This window comes from Aquarana catesbeiana, linkage group LG12 (assembly GCF_042186555.1).
Source record: "Aquarana catesbeiana isolate 2022-GZ linkage group LG12, ASM4218655v1, whole genome shotgun sequence".
NCBI classification, from domain to species: domain Eukaryota; kingdom Metazoa; phylum Chordata; class Amphibia; order Anura; family Ranidae; genus Aquarana; species Aquarana catesbeiana.
In genome coordinates this window covers 199562332-199573999 of record NC_133335.1, presented here as the reverse complement: position 1 = coordinate 199573999, position 11668 = coordinate 199562332, and the positions used below count along the sequence as shown (strand labels likewise).

General features: G+C 43.5%; 1 pseudogene; it reads left to right on the top strand.

Annotated features, from left to right (window-relative positions):
- The first annotated feature begins 4003 nt into the window (after nt 1-4003).
- LOC141114692 (U6 spliceosomal RNA) lies at nt 4004-4104 on the top strand (annotated as a pseudogene).
- Nucleotides 4105-11668: the final 7564 nt, after the last annotated feature.

Here is an 11668-nt window from a genome sequence, read left to right as displayed (position 1 = left end):
GGACAATAATAGCGGGTGTCACGCCTATATCCGCGCTTGCTGCAGACACGACATCTTTTTTGGGGGGGTTCGTTGGGTAGGGGTACTCGGGAGGACGTAAAGAAAATGCCTCTCATGCAGCCGACTGCATTTGGTTGGGGATGTGAATGGGGGAAGTACGGGTGCTGCAGAAGTGGTGGGTTCCCAATTAGGATTGGACGAATGCAGCAGGAAGGGCACTATGGACACGACGGGCCTGTGTTTGTCTTCTTGGTGGCAGCGGGACACTACTTGTGCTTGCCACCTCACCAGCTTGAACTGCACTTATGGGACTCGCCACGTCACCAAGTGTTACTGCAGTGCTGGTTCGACTACGACCGGGGTGTACTAGGCCGCTGGTGCTTGCCAGTTCACCAAAATGCTACCAAAAAAACTGTTAGCGATCGCAGGGATCAGGCCTGACTCTGCGAACGCTGCAGTTATGCGTTTTGTGTTTTGTAAGTGACAGTGATCGATCGATACTGCACTTGGGTGGGCTGGGCTGGGCCGGGAGGAGGGGCAAAACGCAGGTGCTAGCAGGTATCTGGGCTGATCCCGCTAACGCTGCGTTTTTGGGAACCCTAAACTGCTGGGGATGCTAGTATAGATCTGATCAGATATTGATCCGTTTAGATACTATACCACTAAGGGAGGTGTACGGTGCATGCGTGGGTGTTAGCGGTACTGGCGCTAACCTGACGCTGCTTGGGGCTAGTGTTTGCCAGTTCACCAAAATGCTACCAAAAAAACTGTTAGCGATCGCAGGGATCAGGCCTGACTCTGCGAATGCTGCAGTTATGCGTTTAGTGTTTTGTAAGTGACAGTGATTGATCGATACTGCACTTGGGTGGGCTGGGCTGAGCCGGGCGGAGGGGCAAAACGCAGGTGCTAGCAGGTATCTGGGCTGATCCCGCTAACACTGCGTTTTTGGGAACCCTAAACTGCTGGGGACGCTAGTATAAATCTGATTGGATCAGATATTGATCCGTTCAGATACTATACCACTAAGGGAGGTGTACGGTGCGTGCGTGGGTGTTAGCGGTACTGGCGCTAACCTGAAGCTGCCTGGGGCTGGTGCTTGCCAGTTCACCAAAATGCTACCAAAAAACCTGTTAGCGATCGCAGGGATCAGGCCTGACTCTGCGAACGCTGCAGTTATGCGTTTAGTGTTTTGTAAAAAAAAAAACTGCTTGGTGTCAGTGTGACGGGGGGGGGGGGGGAGGGGTGATTGGGGGGTGATCGGGGGGGCAATCGGGGGGGGATCGGGGGTGTAATGTGTGTCTGGCATGTTCTACTGAGTGTGTGTTTTACACTCACAGTGATGTCTTCTCTCCTTGGCGCCGGAACGGAAAATACCGATCCAAGGAGAGATTACATCATTTCCTTTGCTGCTGTTTAGCATACAGCAGCAAAGGAAGAGTCTCATTGGCTGGGAGCGATCGCGAGGGGGGGACCACGAACGGATGGTCTCCCCCTCACCTCTCATCGCTCCCAGACCAAAGCCGACCGCCTCGGGCACCGGGGGGGGTCCGATCGGACCCCCCGCCCGCGGGAGGCAGATCATGTACAGGTATGTGATTCTGCCTGCCCTTGCCATTCTGCCGACGTATATCGTCGTGAGGCGGTCGGCAAGTGGTTAATGTGGAATGTATGTTCCTTGCTAAAGAACGTTATTTTTTATGAAGTTGTTATGGGTAAAGTTCCAATTTACTTACTCTTCATGCTGCATCTCTACTATTTTCGTCACTGGCATCAGTAATTTGTAATAAAATGCAGGACTCTAGGAACAGTATAAATTCCAAACGTATTTCTACTAAATTAGTTGATTTAGCTAAAATCCTCTTCACAAAAACATTGGTGTAGGCATACAAAGACTTCATTGATCAATGGCACTGCATACTGATTAGATGGTGTTATTAAATCTTTGTAATGAGCACTAATACTATACATATGCATCCTTTTCCATGAGCTACTACATATGCAGAAGAAACTTGCTGCTACTTCCTGAGATAAGGGAAATCTGGACCCAAAGCTGCTCGTATTCTAGCTAAATTTAAGGGTTGTTCCACCTAAAAAAAATGGATTTTAGTTATAGGTATTGCCTGATGGGATGAGTCTGTCCTTTGCTTCTTTTATATTCTAGACCAGCCTTTCTCAACCTCTCCAACACAAAGAAACCCCTTAAATAACTTTCCGGTCTCAGGGAACCCCTGCTAAAAATTACGATATCTACAACTCATGATAGATTACTGTGATGGTCAGTGGGAAGAATGCTCCTTATGCCGCATACACACAAGCGGACTTTTCGACCGGACTGGTCCAACGGCGGACAATTCGACTGTGTGTGGGCTTCATCGGACCTGCAGCGGACTTTTTCAGTCGAAAATCTGACGGACTTCAGATTTGGAACATGTTTCAAATCTTTACGTCGGAACTCCGCTGGACCCAGTTACTATCGAAAAGTCAGCTCGTCTGTATGCTAGTCCGACGGACGAAAACCGACGCTAGGGCAGCTATTGGCTACTGGCTATCAACTTTCTTATTTTAGTCCGGTAGTACGTCATCACGTACAAATCCGTCGGACTTTGGTGTGATCGTGTGTAGACAAGTCCGTTCGTTGGGAAAGTCTGTTGGAAGTCCGCCGAAAGTCCGTCGGATAGTCCGTTGGACCAGTCTGGTCGAAAAGTCCGCTCGTGTGTATGCAGCATTACACTTGTGGTCATTGGGAGGAATTACCCCCTTATAGATTAAAAAAAACAAAAAACGGTGTCAGTAAAAACTTATCTAAGAGGCAGAAACTGTTCATTGCTCAAGGAGCACCAAGCAATCTCTGGAGGAACCCTGGTTGAGAATCCCTGTTCTAGATACTCCAACAGTGAGCTGTAGCAGTCATAATTCTTGATCTTTTTTCTTGTCCACCTGTTAGTTTTGGATGTCCCCATTTACCTTTGTGTGGTCCAGCTCCTCCTGTTTTATTCTCCATAATATAAAATAAATAACAAATCCAGTAGGGAGTGTGGCGACTCATAATGGCCATAGCATGTGTGCAGACTATACCCTATATACAATATATGATGCTGGCTGGTGGTTTATCTTTCTAGCTTCTCCGAGTTATGCTTGGACTGACCCTAAGTACAAATAAATGACCATAAGCTGATTTTTAGCAGTAAAGGAAATGCTTAATCTCTATGGACTTCCACTGTCTAACTTTCTTGGCCAACTGATACAGCTGGGCTAAATTGTTATGTTGATAGCCCACTGTAAATGGTGCCCCACTGCTCTGCCAAAAGGCTTCTGCACTACAACATAATGCAGCACATTTGCTCAACATGGGGGGTACCTTGTCAGGGCACCCCTGGCAAAGCACCTTGTGCCTATGATGATAGGGACAAAGGCCTCTTCCCCACATTCCTGGCCCTGTGGAAGTGGAGGTCTGTGGGGGTGGGGGGAGAAATTATTAGAATCTGGAAGCCCCCTTTGGAATAATAGGGTCCCCAGATACCCACAGTAATGCCCCGTACACACGGTCGGACATTGATCAGACATTCCGACAACAAAATCCTAGAATTTTTTCCGACGGATGTTGGCTCAAACTTGTCTTGCATACACACGGCCACACAAAGTTGTCGGAAAATCCGATCATTCTGAACGCGGTGACGTAAAAAAACACGTACCTCGGGACAATAAACGGGGCAGTAGCCAATAGCTTTCATCTCTTTATTTATTCTGAGCATGCGTGGCACTTTGTGCGTCGGATTTGTATAAACACGATCGGAAATTCCGGCAACGGATTTTGTTGTCGGAAAATTTTATAGCCTGCTCTCAAACTTTGTGTGTCGGAAAATCCGATGGAAAATGTGTGATGGAGCCCACACACGGTCGGAATTTCCGACAACAAGGTCCTATCACACATTTTCCGTTGGAAAATCCGACCGTGTGTACGGGGCATAAGGAGTATATAGTATCCCTGGTTGCTCATTCACAGGCTTTGTCAGAACATATACTAAAATTGGAACGATACAGAGATGATTAGCATGGCCCCTGCACAAGGATGACACGCAAATTCGTGAAGCGTTCCATAAAGAAAAAGAAAAGAAAAAACAAAGAATAAAAAAAAAAGTCCCACAGATTAATGATCAATCTACATTTCTGGAGATTGCAATTGATATTGGATTTACATTGTGGGACTTTTTTTCTTTTTTAATAAGGGACTGTTTTTACTTTTTCAAAGTGTATGCGTGTTTTGTTATTTGCTACTCAATTTTATTTGTGAATGATTAACCAAGGTATTATGTATTCCTTACTCATTCACGTAAGACTGGATATCTGGGGGACCTCCAGATTTTGGTAAGATTTGGCTGGACACAGAACTAGAGTAAATGGTGTTTTCAAATGGTGCTTATTTATATCTGTCAGGAGTTCATCTTAAATGTTGTCCTAGATAAAATGATATGCTATAGTTTTTTGACAATGTGCATTTTAATAGTTGTATAGAGGTTCTTTAAGGTGCTGATGAGTACAGTATGTATCAGAGGCAACATAATGGAGAACTGTGTCCAAAATGGCTTGAGTCATTTTTTTCTGACCCAGGACAAGTACATAGAAGAGGAGTTCTGATTCCCCTGATATTAGTGATTCTTCTTGTTCAGTGGCTTGATAGTACTCAAGCCAGTGGATGGGCATGACAGCCAGGCAACTATCATTTTCAGAGGTTGCTCAACAATGGCAGGTTCTGTACAATACAGCTTTCCCTGAAATCACAGGCCAGTGTTCCATGTTGTAGGCCACGTTGATGGCTCGGTTAGTGATCAGTATACTTTCTTTCAGCAGATTTACCTCTATATCTATGTATACTGGTAGATTTTGTCAGTTAAGTTTATTTTGTTTCTCTGAATTATCTGAACCATTGAATAGACCGGAGATGAGGGGGAAGGGGTGACATGTAATTACCTTGGTGTCTCATATTGTTTTCTATTGTCCAGGAGAAGGACTCCGTTATCTGCTTGAGCAGCCGTGCGTTAAATGCAATCAATGATCCCATAGTACTGGTAGGTAATAAGAGTGAACAATCTTGTGCTATTTTTATCGTGATTAACCTCTTCATTGCTCATGAGCTTAGATGTAAGACCCCAGAGATATTATTAAATACTGTTCCTTGAGAGTTCATAATCTATTATACTATTGAAGGAAACCTTAAAGTAGAAGGAAAGGCTCTCTGCTAAGTAGGCTTTACATGTTGCCTTCCCTCTTCTTGATTAATGCTACACATAATAATTCTAATAATAAGCAGTGGCAAAACCTTTTTTAAAAATATTTTTCCTAACGATCTTATGACTGCAGATCTTCGGGTCCTGAGTGGCGGCTATGTTGAGGTGAGGAATTTAGTAGTAGTAGAGTTGTCCAGTGCAGGGAAGAGGTCATCTAATGCCAAGGACGACAATGGCAAACGCCCCCCCTGCCCCCCACCCCCCATTAAAAGGTATGAGCATTATGCGTCAGAAAAAATCCTCTCCCACCCAAAAAAACGTGAACACTAATCTTCACACTTAGGTGTCCGTTTATGAAGCAGTGATCAGCGGTGATCCCGAGGATCACCACTGATCACAGTCCATAAACAGTTTATGAAACAGTGATAATCGGGGGAGAACATGTTTAAACTTGTTCTCCCTCCGATTATCTCTACACACGGAGAATCCTCATTGAATGACACAGAAAGGGCCAGTTTATGAAGCGGTGATCTCACCGCTTCACTGGTGATCTGAGTCAGAATTCACACTCCCAGGTTCACCAGCTCAGAGGTGGTGAATCTGGGAGTGAAGAGGAAATCTGGGGGGATCTGAGGGGGAAGGAGGAAGATTTTTAACTTCCTTATGCCTCGTTCAGACCCCCCAACACTGTAAGCATGTCCCCATGTCATATTTATGTGTATACATATATATACATATATACATATAATGTGTATATGTATATATATATAGTACAATTCAAAAAGGGAGTTGGGACTTTAAAATGAAGCATTTGGGTAGTGGAGGAAAAGTAAACCATATTTGAAGTGCAATATAAAATGTTTATTGTACAAGTAAGGTGCTGCTATGTATACATAATCTATATTATGCCTATGTTATTTATACATCTTCTATACCTATATACAATGAATGTGTTACTGTATATGAAATGAATACTCCTTTTATTGTCTGTTACTTGTACAATAAACATTTTATATTGCACTTCAAATATGGTTTACTTTTCCTCCACTACCCAAATGTTTCATTTTAAAGTCCCAACTCCCTTTTTGAATTGTACCAAATACCGGGATGGAGGCACTTAACTGTACCTCATTTAAAGTCCCAACTTCCCCCCATATATTTTCTATAGTTATCGGGATGGAAGCAGTTGGTTATATGGGATCGGCAGTGTTCCCCTGCCTTCCCTGTGTGAGGACTGCCCCTACTTTTAGGGCATTACCATGTGTAGGATACTATCCTTTTTACATACATACATACATCTTGTAGCTATGGACATATAATACTATTTATTTTATTAATTTAATTTTTCAACTTTTTGATTGGCAACATTTCGGTTATTGATTTCAGGCCGTTATTGGGCTTTTTTCTCCAACAGATGTCTCAGACACACTCTCCACCTGGCAAGCAATCATGCTTTATGTGCATTGATTGGGCGCTTGGGCGGCTATGGGCTTCCTTCTCCGTGGGAGCCGCGATGCGCCAGTAGGTCCTCCCCTTCTCCCCATCTATCACTTGATCGGGGGATCGGGCGGACACTCCTTCACGCATCGGCGCCACGTACCTGACGCCATGCGCATGATGTCACCTTTGGCGTCACTGCGCTGACGTTCAGTGTTCTCCACACTCGGTGTCTCCAGGGAGGAGCCTGCTCGCGCCGACAGCTGAGTGATTACTCGGTTCAGGTGCGGCAGCTTCTCCTTTACGTCACCCACGTGGCGTTGGCGGCATACATATCTCCCCATTTAGAGCTGGCTGCTCATACGACCGGTCACTCTCTGGGGTCTCTGCACACCAGCCCTACTTTGGTGTTCGGCTGTCAGTGCTGCTTTATGCCACATACGGGTAGGTTATTCCCCTTCTTTCCCCTTTCCTTCTCTCCTCTTTTCACGCACGGCTTTTTTCTTCTTTTTTCGTGGTTTATGCACTTATTCATTTGGTGAACATGTCCTTTTCATTATCTCTTAGTATCATACACTTGCCATCCTTTATGCACTGGGTACTATCACACTTTCACTTTGGGATATCCCCATACTCACTCCCATGTCGCCTATCTTTTGGCATATTTCTTACATATTTATTTTATCACGAACTTTGGAACTCACTGGGCTCACAATATTCAATGTATCAAAACACTTACTACATATCTTATATATATATATATATATCTAACAGAATACTACTATTTTGTTCCCAGGTTTGTTGTTCCCATGATTACACACTCCCTTCTGTGAACACACTTTGCCTCATACTTTTTCTTCTTTATCCTGCCCGATGTTGCATTACTATGTATGCCGCCTCGGCTCCCGTGGAGAGTTTGCATCCGTGGCCGACTGTGCGCCCACCTTTGCGCATTTGCACTTGCTGCCTGAATGGGTGAGTGCGCTTGGCATAAACAACGATATATACCTGATGCTCATTCATTTATTATTATTTTTTTTTTTTTTTTTTTTTATATGAACGATGTGGTTCACTATATATTTTTATATACATCCCATAGGAAATTTATTTGCATCGGCTCCTGATGAGTGGGGATGCCCACGAAACGCGTCGAGCCCTGTGTTTTTTGATGCCCCAGCTACCTTATATGGAACCACAGTTATTTGTACCATCTGTTCTTCCCTTATCCATCGTAATATTAACATATTTTTTCTGCTCTATCAATGCATATTTATTATGTGGGCGCATGTGTCGTTATTATGCATATTGTTGCTAACACTATTATGTCCTATCATTATTTTTTTTTTTTTTTTTCTTCATTTACATTAGATAAGGTGCTGCTATGTATACATAATCTATATTATGCCTATGTTATTTATACATCTTCTATACCTATATACAATGAATGTGTTACTGTATATGAAATGAATACTCCTTTTATTGTCTGTTACTTGTACAATAAACATTTTATATTGCACTTCAAATATGGTTTACTTTTCCTCCACTACCCAAATGCTTCATTTTAAAGTCCCAACTCCCTTTTTGAATTGTACCAAATACCGGGATGGAGGCACTTAACTGTACCTCATTTAAAGTCCCAACTTCCCCCCATATATTTTCTATAGTTATCGGGATGGAAGCAGTTGGTTATATGGGATCGGCAGTGTTCCCCTGCCTTCCCTGTGTGAGGACTGCCCCTACTTTTAGGGCATTACCATGTATAGGATACTATCCTTTTTACATACATACATACATCTTGTAGCTATGGACATATAATACTATTTATTTTATTAATTTAATTTTTCAACTTTTTGATTGGCAACATTTCGGTTATTGATTTCAGGCCGTTATTGGGCTTTTTTCTCCAACAGATGTCTCAGACACACTCTCCACCTGGCAAGCAATCATGCTTTATGTGCATTGATTGGGCGCTTGGGCGGCTATGGGCTTCCTTCTCCGTGGGAGCCGCGATGCGCCAGTAGGTCCTCCCCTTCTCCCCATCTATCACTTGATCGGGGGATCGGGCGGACACTCCTTCACGCATCGGCGCCACGTACCTGACGCCATGCGCATGACGTCACCTTTGGCGTCACTGCGCTGACGTTCAGTGTTCTCCACACTCGGTGTCTCCAGGGAGGAGCCTGCTCGCGCCGACAGCTGAGTGATTACTCGGTTCAGGTGCGGCAGCTTCTCCTTTACGTCACCCACGTGGCGTTGGCGGCATACATATCTCCCCATTTAGAGCTGGCTGCTCATACGACCGGTCACTCTCTGGGGTCTCTGCACACCAGCCCTACTTTGGTGTTCGGCTGTCAGTGCTGCTTTATGCCACATACGGGTAGGTTATTCCCCTTCTTTCCCCTTTCCTTCTCTCCTCTTTTCACGCACGGCTTTTTTCTTCTTTTTTCGTGGTTTATGCACTTATTCATTTGGTGAACATGTCCTTTTCATTATCTCTTAGTATCATACACTTGCCATCCTTTATGCACTGGGTACTATCACACTTTCACTTTGGGATATCCCCATACTCACTCCCATGTCGCCTATCTTTTGGCATATTTCTTACATATTTATTTTATCACGAACTTTGGAACTCACTGGGCTCACAATATTCAATGTATCAAAACACTTACTACATATCTTATATATATATATATATATCTAACAGAATACTACTATTTTGTTCCCAGGTTTGTTGTTCCCATGATTACACACTCCCTTCTGTGAACACACTTTGCCTCATACTTTTTCTTCTTTATCCTGCCCGATGTTGCATTACTATGTATGCCGCCTCGGCTCCCGTGGAGAGTTTGCATCCGTGGCCGACTGTGCGCCCACCTTTGCGCATTTGCACTTGCTGCCTGAATGGGTGAGTGCGCTTGGCATAAACAACGATATATACCTGATGCTCATTCATTTATTATTATTTTTTTTTTTTTTTTTTTTTATATGAACGATGTGGTTCACTATATATTTTTATATACATCCCATAGGAAATTTATTTGCATCGGCTCCTGATGAGTGGGGATGCCCACGAAACGCGTCGAGCCCTGTGTTTTTTGATGCCCCAGCTACCTTATATGGAACCACAGTTATTTGTACCATCTGTTCTTCCCTTATCCATCGTAATATTAACATATTTTTTCTGCTCTATCAATGCATATTTATTATGTGGGCGCATGTGTCGTTATTATGCATATTGTTGCTAACACTATTATGTCCTATCATTATTTTTTTTTTTTTTTTTCTTCATTTACATTAGATAAGGTGCTGCTATGTATACATAATCTATATTATGCCTATGTTATTTATACATCTTCTATACCTATATACAATGAATGTGTTACTGTATATGAAATGAATACTCCTTTTATTGTCTGTTACTTGTACAATAAACATTTTATATTGCACTTCAAATATGGTTTACTTTTCCTCCACTACCCAAATGCTTCATTTTAAAGTCCCAACTCCCTTTTTGAATTGTACCAAATACCGGGATGGAGGCACTTAACTGTACCTCATTTAAAGTCCCAACTTCCCCCCATATATTTTCTATAGTTATCGGGATGGAAGCAGTTGGTTATATGGGATCGGCAGTGTTCCCCTGCCTTCCCTGTGTGAGGACTGCCCCTACTTTTAGGGCATTACCATGTATAGGATACTATCCTTTTTACATACATACATACATCTTGTAGCTATGGACATATAATACTATTTATTTTATTAATTTAATTTTTCAACTTTTTGATTGGCAACATTTCGGTTATTGATTTCAGGCCGTTATTGGGCTTTTTTCTCCAACAGATGTCTCAGACACACTCTCCACCTGGCAAGCAATCATGCTTTATGTGCATTGATTGGGCGCTTGGGCGGCTATGGGCTTCCTTCTCCGTGGGAGCCGCGATGCGCCAGTAGGTCCTCCCCTTCTCCCCATCTATCACTTGATCGGGGGATCGGGCGGACACTCCTTCACGCATCGGCGCCACGTACCTGACGCCATGCGCATGACGTCACCTTTGGCGTCACTGCGCTGACGTTCAGTGTTCTCCACACTCGGTGTCTCCAGGGAGGAGCCTGCTCGCGCCGACAGCTGAGTGATTACTCGGTTCAGGTGCGGCAGCTTCTCCTTTACGTCACCCACGTGGCGTTGGCGGCATACATATCTCCCCATTTAGAGCTGGCTGCTCATACGACCGGTCACTCTCTGGGGTCTCTGCACACCAGCCCTACTTTGGTGTTCGGCTGTCAGTGCTGCTTTATGCCACATACGGGTAGGTTATTCCCCTTCTTTCCCCTTTCCTTCTCTCCTCTTTTCACGCACGGCTTTTTTCTTCTTTTTTCGTGGTTTATGCACTTATTCATTTGGTGAACATGTCCTTTTCATTATCTCTTAGTATCATACACTTGCCATCCTTTATGCACTGGGTACTATCACACTTTCACTTTGGGATATCCCCATACTCACTCCCATGTCACCTATCTTTTGGCATATTTCTTACATATTTATTTTATCACGAACTTTGGAACTCACTGGGCTCACAATATTCAATGTATCAAAACACTTACTACATATCTTATATATATATATATATCTAACAGAATACTACTATTTTGTTCCCAGGTTTGTTGTTCCCATGATTACACACTCCCTTCTGTGAACACACTTTGCCTCATACTTTTTCTTCTTTATCCTGCCCGATGTTGCATTACTATGTATGCCGCCTCGGCTCCCGTGGAGAGTTTGCATCCGTGGCCGACTGTGCGCCCACCTTTGCGCATTTGCACTTGCTGCCTGAATGGGTGAGTGCGCTTGGCATAAACAACGATATATACCTGATGCTCATTCATTTATTATTATTATTTTTTTTTTTTTTTTTTTTTTTTATATGAACGATGTGGTTCACTATATATTTTTATATACATCCCATAGGAAATTTATTTGCATCGGCTCCTGATGAGTGGGGATG